The sequence below is a fragment of the Heterodontus francisci genome, chromosome 38 (assembly GCF_036365525.1).
Source record: "Heterodontus francisci isolate sHetFra1 chromosome 38, sHetFra1.hap1, whole genome shotgun sequence".
NCBI classification, from domain to species: Eukaryota; Metazoa; Chordata; class Chondrichthyes; order Heterodontiformes; family Heterodontidae; genus Heterodontus; species Heterodontus francisci.
The window spans coordinates 11971437-11980094 of record NC_090408.1 but is presented as its reverse complement, the minus strand read 5'-3'; positions in this window follow the sequence as shown (position 1 = coordinate 11980094).

Genomic DNA, 8658 nt, shown 5'->3' with positions numbered 1-8658 from the left:
TGGAGTGTGCAGAGAGACTGGAGTGTGGAGAGAGACTGGAGTGTGGAGAGAGACTGGAGTGTGGAGAGAGACAGGAGTGTGGAGACAGACTGGAGTGTGGAGAGAGTGAGGAGTGGGGAGAGAGACTGGAGTGTGGAGAGAGAAAGAAGTGTGGAGAGAGACTGGAGTCTGGAGGGAGACAGGAGTGTGGAGAGTGACAGGAGTGTGGAGATAGATTGGAGTGTGGAGAGAGACAGGAGTGTGGAGAGGGACAGGAGTGTGGAGAGGGACAGGAGTGGGGAGAGAGACAGGAATGTGGAGAGAGATTGGAGTGTGGAGAGAGATTGGAGTGGGGAGAGGGACAGGAGTGTGGAGAGGGACAGGAGTGTGGAGAGAGACTGGAGTGTGGAGAGAGAACGGAGTGTGGCGACAGATTGGATTGTGGAGAGGGACAGGAGTGGGGAGAGAGACTGGAGTGTGGAGAGAGACAGGAGTGTGGAGAGGAACAGCAGTGTGGAGAGAGATTGGAGTGGGGAGAGGGACAGGAGTGTGGAGAGAGACTGGAGTGTGGAGAGAGACAGGAGTGTGGAGAGGGACAGGAGTGTGGAGAGGGACAGGAGTGTGGAGAGAGACAGGAGTGTGGAGAGAGACAGGAGTGTGGAGAGGGACAGGAGTGTGGAGAGAGATTGGAGTGGGGAGAGGGACAGGAGTGTGGAGAGGGACAGGAGTGTGGAGAGTGATAGGAGTGTGGAGAGAGACAGGACTGTGGAGAGGGACAGGAGTGTGGAGAGGGACAGGAGTGGGGAGAGGGACAGGAGTGTCGAGAGAGATTGGAGTGTGGAGAGAGATTGGAGTGGGGAGAGGGACAGGAGTGTGGAGAGAGACTGGAGTGTGGAGAGAGACAGGAGTGTGCAGAGAGACTGGAGTGTGGAGAGAGACAGGAGTGTGGAGAGAGACTGGAGTGTGGAGAGAGACAGGAGTGTGGAGAGTGACTGGAGTGTGGAGAGAGACAGGAATGTGGAAAGAGACTGGAGTGTGGAGAGAGACTGGAGTGTGGAGAGAGATTGGTGTGTGGAGAGAGACTGGAGTGTGGAGAGAGACTGGAGTGTGGAGAGAGACTGGAGTGTGGAGAGAGACAGGAGTGTGGAGAGAGAATGGAGTGTGGAGAGAGACAGGAGTGTGGAGAGAGATTGGAGTTTGGAGAGGGACAGCAGTGTGGAGAGAGATTGGAGTGTGAAGAGAGTTTGGAGTGTGGAGAGGGACAGGAGTGTGGAGAGAGACAGGAGTGTGGAGAGGGAGAGGAGTGTAGAGAGAGACTGGAGTGTGGAGAGAGACTGGAGTTTCGAGAGAGATTGGAGTGTGGAGAGAGACTGGAGTGTGGAGATAGACTAGTGTGTGGAGAGAGACTGGAGTGTGGAGAGAGACAGGAGTGTGGAGAGAGACAGGAGGGTGGAGAGAGATTGGAGTGGGGAGAGGGACAGGAGTGTGGAGAGAGACTAGAGTGTGGCGAGAGACAGGAGTGTGGAGAGGAACAGGAGTGTGGAGAGGGACAGGAGTGTGGAGAGAGACTGCAGTGTGGAGAGAAACAGGAGTGTGGAGAGGGACAGGAGTGTGGAGAGAGATTGGAGTGTGGAGAGAGATTGGAGTGGGGAGAGGGACAGGAGTGTGGAGAGGGACAGGTGTGTGGAGAGGGACAGGTGTGTGGAGAGGGACAGGAGTGTGGAGAGAGACAGGAGTGTGGAGAGAGATTGGAGTGGGGAGAGGGACAGGAGTGGGGAGAGGGACAGGAGTGGGGAGAGGGACAGGAGTGGGGAGAGAGATAGGAGTGTGGAGACAGACAGCAGTGTGGAGAGAGACAGGAGTGTGGAGAAAGACTGGAGTGTGGAGAGAGACTGGAGTGTGGCGAGAGATTGGAGTGTGGAGAGAGATTGGAGTGTGGAGAGAGACTGGAGTGTGGAGAGAGATTGGAGTGTGGTGAGAGACTGGAGTGTGGAGGGAGACAGGAGTATGCAGAGAGACTGGAGTGTGGAGAGAGACTGGAGTGTGGAGAGAGACTGGAGTGTGGAGAGAGACAGGAGTGTGCAGACAGACTGGAGTGTGGAGAGAGACGGGAGTGTGGAGAGAGACTGGAGTGTGGAGAGAGACAGGAGTGTGGAGACAGACTGGAGTGTGGAGAGAGACAGGAGTGTGGAGAGAGACTGGAGTGTGGAGAGAGAAAGGAGTGTGGAGAGAGACTGGAGTCTGGAGGGAGACAGGAGTGTGGAGAGTGACAGGAGTGTGGAGATAGATTGGAGTGTGGAGAGAGACAGGAGTGTGGAGAGGGACAGGAGTGTGGAGAGGGACAGGAGTGGGGAGAGAGACAGGAATGTGGAGAGAGATTGGAGTGTGGAGAGAGATTGGAGTGGGGAGAGGGACAGGAGTTTGGAGAGGGACAGGAGTGTGGAGAGAGACTGGAGTGTGGAGAGAGAATGGAGTGTGGCGACAGATTGGATTGTGGAGAGGGACAGGAGTGGGGAGAGGAACAGCAGTGTGGAGAGAGATTGGAGTGGGGAGAGGGACAGGAGTGTGGAGAGAGACTGGAGTGTGGAGAGGGACAGGAGTGTGGAGAGGGACAGGAGTGTGGAGAGAGACAGGAGTGTGGAGAGAGACAGGAGTGTGGAGAGGGACAGGAGTGTGGAGAGAGATTGGAGTGGGGAGAGGGACAGGAGTGTGGAGAGGGACAGGAGTGTGGAGAGTGATAGGAGTGTGGAGAGAGACAGGACTGTGGAGAGGGACAGGAGTGTGGAGAGGGACAGGAGTGGGGAGAGGGACAGGAGTGTCGAGAGAGATTGGAGTGTGGAGAGAGATTGGAGTGGGGAGAGGGACAGGAGTGTGGAGAGAGACTGGAGTGTGGAGAGAGACAGGAGTGTGCAGAGAGACTGGAGTGTGGAGAGAGACAGGAGTGTGGAGAGTGACTGGAGTGTGGAGAGAGACAGGAGTGTGGAAAGAGACTGGAGTGTGGAGAGAGACTGGAGAGTGGAGAGAGATTGGAGTGTGGAGAGAGAAAGGAGTGTGGAGAGAGACTGGAGTCTGGAGGGAGACAGGAGTGTGGAGAGTGACAGGAGTATGGAGATAGATTGGAGTGTGGAGAGAGACAGGAGTGTGGAGAGGGACAGGAGTGTGGAGAGGGACAGGAGTGGGGAGAGAGACAGGCATGTGGAGAGAGATTGGAGTGTGCAGAGAGATTGGAGTGGGGAGAGGGACAGGAGTTTGGAGAGGGACAGGAGTGTGGAGAGAGACTGGAGTGTGGAGAGAGAATGGAGTGTGTCGACAGATTGGATTGTGGAGAGGGACAGGAGTGGATAGAGAGACTGGAGTGTGGAGAGAGACAGGAGTGTGGAGAGGAACAGCAGTGTGGAGAGAGATTGGAGTGGGGAGAGGGACAGGAGTGTGGAGAGAGACTGGAGTGTGGAGAGAGACAGGAGTGTGGAGAGGGACAGTAGTGTGGAGAGGGACAGGAGTGTGGAGAGAGACAGGAGTGTGGAGAGAGACAGGAGTGTGGAGAGGGACAGGAGTGTGGAGAGAGATTGGAGTGGGGAGAGGGACAGGAGTGTGGAGAGGGACAGGAGTGTGGAGAGTGATAGGAGTGTGGAGAGAGACAGGACTGTGGAGAGGGACAGGAGTGTGGAGAGGGACAGGAGTGGGGAGAGGGACAGGAGTGTCGAGAGAGATTGGAGTGTGGAGAGAGACTGGAGTGTGGAGAGAGACAGGAGTGTGCAGAGAGACTGGAGTGTGGAGAGAGACAGGAGTGTGGAGAGAGACTGGAGTGTGGAGAGAGACAGGAGTGTGGAGAGTGACTGGAGTGTGGAGAGAGACAGGAGTGTGGAAAGAGACTGGAGTGTGGAGAGAGACTGGAGTGTGGAGAGAGATTGGTGTGTGGAGAGAGACTGGTGTGTGGAGAGAGACTGGAGTGTGGAGAGAGACTGGAGTGTGGAGAGAGACAGGAGTGTGGAGAGAGAATGGAGTGTGGAGAGAGACAGGAGTGTGGAGAGAGATTGGAGTTTGGAGAGGTACAGCAGTGTGGAGAGAGATTGGAGTGTGGAGAGAGTTTGGAGTGTGGAGAGGGACAGGAGTGTGGAGAGAGACAGGAGTGTGGAGAGGGACAGGAGTGTGGAGAGAGACTGGAGTGTGGAGAGAGATTGGAGTGTGGAGAGAGACAGGAGTGTGGAGAGAGACTGGAGTGTGGAGAGAGACTGGAGTGTGGAAAGAGACTGGAGTGTGGAGAGAGACTGGAGTGTGGAGAGAGATTGGTGTGTGGAGAGAGACTGGTGTGTGGAGAGAGACTGGAGTGTGGAGAGAGACTGGAGTGTGGAGAGAGACAGGAGTGTGGAGAGAGAATGGAGTGTGGAGAGAGACAGGAGTGTGGAGAGAGATTGGAGTTTGGAGAGGTACAGCAGTGTGGAGAGAGATTGGAGTGTGGAGAGAGTTTGGAGTGTGGAGAGGGACAGGAGTGTGGAGAGAGACAGGAGTGTGGAGAGGGACAGGAGTGTGGAGAGAGACTGGAGTGTGGAGAGAGATTGGAGTGTAGAGAGAGACTGGAGTGTAGAGAGAGACTGGAGTTTCGAGAGAGATTGGAGTGTGGAGAGAGACAGGAGTGTGGAGAGAGACAGGAGGGTGGAGAGAGATTGGAGTGGGGAGAGGGACAGGAGTGTGGAGAGAGACTAGAGTGTTGCGAGAGACAGGAGTGTGGAGAGGAACAGGAGTGTGGAGAGGGACAGGAGTGTGGAGAGAGACTGGAGTGTGGAGAGAAACAGGAGTGTGGAGAGGGACAGGAGTGTGGAGAGAGATTGGAGTGTGGAGAGAGATTGGAGTGGGGAGAGGGACAGGAGTGTGGAGAGGGACAGGTGTGTGGAGAGGGACAGGAGTGTGGAGAGAGACAGGAGTGTGGAGAGAGATTGGAGTGGAGAGAGGGACAGGAGTGGGGAGAGGGACAGGAGTGGGGAGAGGGACAGGAGTGGGGAGAGAGATAGGAGTGTGGAGACAGACAGCAGTGTGGAGAGAGACAGGAGTGTGGAGAAAGACTGGAGTGTGGAGAGAGACTGGAGTGTGGCGAGAGATTGGAGTGTGGAGAGAGATTGGAGTGGGGAGAGAGACTGGAGTGTGGAGAGAGATTGGAGTGTGGTGAGAGACTGGAGTGTGGAGGGAGACAGGAGTGTGCAGAGAGACTGGAGTGTGGAGAGAGACAGGAGTGTGGAGAGAGACTGGAGTGTGGAGAGAGACTGGAGTGTGGAGAGAGACAGGAGTGTGCAGAGAGACTGGAGTGTGGAGAGAGACTGGAGTGTGGAGAGAGACTGGAGTGTGGAGAGAGACAGGAGTGTGGAGACAGACTGGAGTGTGGAGAGAGACAGGAGTGTGGAGAGAGACTGGAGTGTGGAGAGAGAAAGGAGTGTGGAGAGAGACTGGAGTGTGGAGATAGATTGGAGTGTGGAGAGAGACAGGAGTGTGGAGAGGGACATGAGTGTGGAGAGGGACAGGAGTGTGGAGAGGGACAGGAGTGGGGAGAGAGACAGGAATGTGGAGAGAGATTGGAGTGTGGAGAGAGATTGGAGTGGGGAGAGGGACAGGAGTGTGGAGAGGGACAGGAGTGTGGAGAGAGACTGGAGTGTGGAGAGAGAATGGAGTGTGGCGACAGATTGGATTGTGGAGAGGGACTGGAGTGGGGAGAGAGACTGGAGTGTGGAGAGAGACAGGAGTGTGGAGAGGAACAGCAGTTTGGAGAGAGATTGGAGTGGGGAGAGGGACAGGAGTGTGGAGAGAGACTGGAGTGTGGAGAGAGACAGGAGTGTGGAGAGGGACAGGAGTGTGGAGAGAGACAGGCGTGTGGAGAGAGACAGGAGTGTGGAGAGGGACAGGAGTGTGGAGAGAGATTGGAGTGGGGAGAGGGACAGGAGTGTGGAGAGGGACAGGAGTGTGGAGAGTGATAGGAGTGTGGAGAGAGACAGGACTGTGGAGAGGGACAGGAGTGTGGAGAGGGACAGGAGTGGGGAGAGGGACAGGAGTGTCGAGAGAGATTGGAGTGTGGAGAGAGTTTGGAGTGGGGAGAGGGACAGGAGTGTGGAGAGAGACTGGAGTGTGGAGAGAGACAGGAGTGTGCAGAGAGACTGGAGTGTGGAGAGAGACAGGAGTGTGGAGAGTGACTGGAGTGTGGAGAGAGATTGGTGTGTGGAGAGAGACTGGAGTGTGGAGAGAGACTGGAGTGTGGAGAGAGACTGGAGTGTGGAGAGAGACAGGAGTGTGGAGAGAGAATGGAGTGTGGAGAGAGACAGGAGTGTGGAGAGAGATTGGAGTTTGGAGAGGGACAGCAGTGTGGAGAGAGATTGGAGTGTGGAGAGAGTTTGGAGTGTGGAGAGGGACAGGAGTGTGGAGAGAGACAGGAGTGTGGAGAGGGACAGGAGTGTGGAGAGAGATTGGAGTGTGGAGAGAGATTGGAGTGTGGAGAGGGACAGGAGTGTGGAGGGAGACAGGAGTGTGGAGAGAGACTGGAGTGTGGAGAGACAGAGGGGTGTGGAGAGAGACTGGAGTGTGGAGAGAGACTGGAGTGTGGAGAGAGATTGGAGTGTGGAGAGAGACAGGAGTGTGGAGAGAGATTGGAGTGTGGAGAGAAACTGGAGTGTGGAGGGAGACAGGAGTGTGGAGGGAGACAGGAGTGTGGAGAGAGACTGGAGTGTGGAGAGAGACAGGAGTGTGGCGAGAGATTGGAGTGTGGAGAGAGATTGGAGTGTGGAGAGAGACAGGAGTGTGGAGAGAGACTGGAGTGTGAAGAGTAACTGGAGTTGGGAGAGAGAGAGGAGTGGGGAGAGAGACTGGAGTGTGGAGAGAGATTGGAGTGTGGAGAGAGATTGGAGTGTGGAGAGAGACAGGAGTGTGGAGAGTGATTGGAGTTGGGAGAGAGAGAGGAGTGGGGAGAGAGACTGGAGTGTGGAGAGAGATTGGAGTGTGGAGAGAGATTGGAGTGTGGAGAGGGACAGGAGTGTGGAGAGACACTGAAGTATGGAGAGGGACAGGAGTGTGGAGAGAGATTGGAGTGTGGAGAGGGAATAGAGTGTGGAGAGAGACACGAGTGTGGAGAGGGACAGGAGTGTGGAGAGAGATTGGAGTGTGGAGAGAGATTGGAGTGTGGAGAGGGACAGGAGTGTGGAGAGGGACAGGAGTGTGGAGAGAGACAGGAGTGTGGAGAGGGACAGGAGTGTGGAGGGAGATTGGAGTGTGGAGAGAGATTGGAGTGTGGAGAGGGACAGGAGTGTGGAGAGAAACAGGAGTGTGGAGAGTGACAGGAGTGTGGAGAGAGACAGGAGTGTGGAAAGAGACTGGAGTGTGGAGAGAGACTGGAGTGTGGAGAGAGATTGGTGTGTGGAGAGAGACTGGAGTGTGGAGAGAGACTGGAGTGTGGAGAGAGACTGGAGTGTGGAGAGAGACAGGAGTGTGGAGAGAGAATGGAGTGTGGAGAGAGATTGGAGTGTGGAGAGAGACAGGAGTGTGGAGAGGGACAGGAGTGTGGAGAGAGACAGGAGTGTGGAGAGAGACTGGAGTGTGGAGAGACAGAGGGGTGTGGAGAGAGACTGGAGTGTGGAGAGAGACTGGAGTGTGGAGAGAGATTGGAGTGTGGAGAGAGATTGGAGTGTGGAGAGGGACAGGAGTGTGGAGAGAGACAGGAGTGTGGAGAGAGACTGGAGTGTGGAGAGACAGAGGGGTGTGGAGAGAGACTGGAGTGTGGAGAGAGACTGGAGTGTGGAGAGAGATTGGAGTGTGGAGAGAGACAGGAGTGTGGAGAGAGATTGGAGTGTGGAGAGAGACTGGAGTGTGGAGGGAGACAGGAGTGTGGAGAGAGACTGGAGTGTGGAGAGAGACAGGAGTGTGACGAGAGATTGGAGTGTGGAGAGAGATTGGAGTGTGGAGAGAGACAGGAGTTTGGAGAGAGACTGGAGTGTGAAGAGTGATTGGAGTTGGGAGAGAGAGAGGAGTGGGGAGAGAGACTGGAGTGTGGAGAGAGATTGGAGTGTGGAGAGAGATTGGAGTGTGGTGAGAGACAGGAGTGTGGAGAGTGATTGGAGTTGGGAGAGAGAGAGGAGTGGGGAGAGAGACTGGAGTGTGGAGAGAGATTGGAGTGTGGAGAGAGATTGGAGTGTGGAGAGGGACAGGAGTGTGGAGAGACACTGAAGTATGGAGAGGGACAGGAGTGTGGAGAGAGATTGGAGTGTGGAGAGGGAATAGAGTGTGGAGAGAGACACGAGTGTGGAGAGGGACAGGAGTGTGGAGAGAGATTGGAGTGTGGAGAGAGTTTGGAGTGTGGAGAGGGAATAGAGTGTGGAGAGAGACTGGAGTGTGGAGAGAGATTGGAGTGTGGAGAGAGATTGGAGTGTGGAGAGGGACAGGAGTGTGGAGAGACACTGAAGTATGGAGAGGGACAGGAGTGTGGAGAGAGATTGGAGTGTGGAGAGGGAATAGAGTGTGGAGAGAGACACGAGTGTGGAGAGGGACAGGAGTGTGGAGAGAGATTGGAGTGTGGAGAGAGTTTGGAGTGTGGAGAGGGACAGGAGTGTGGAGAGAGACAGGAGTGTGGATAGGGACAGGAGTGTGGAGGGAGATTGGAGTGTGGAGAGAGATTGGAGTGTGGAGAGGGACAGGAGTGTGGAGAGAGAC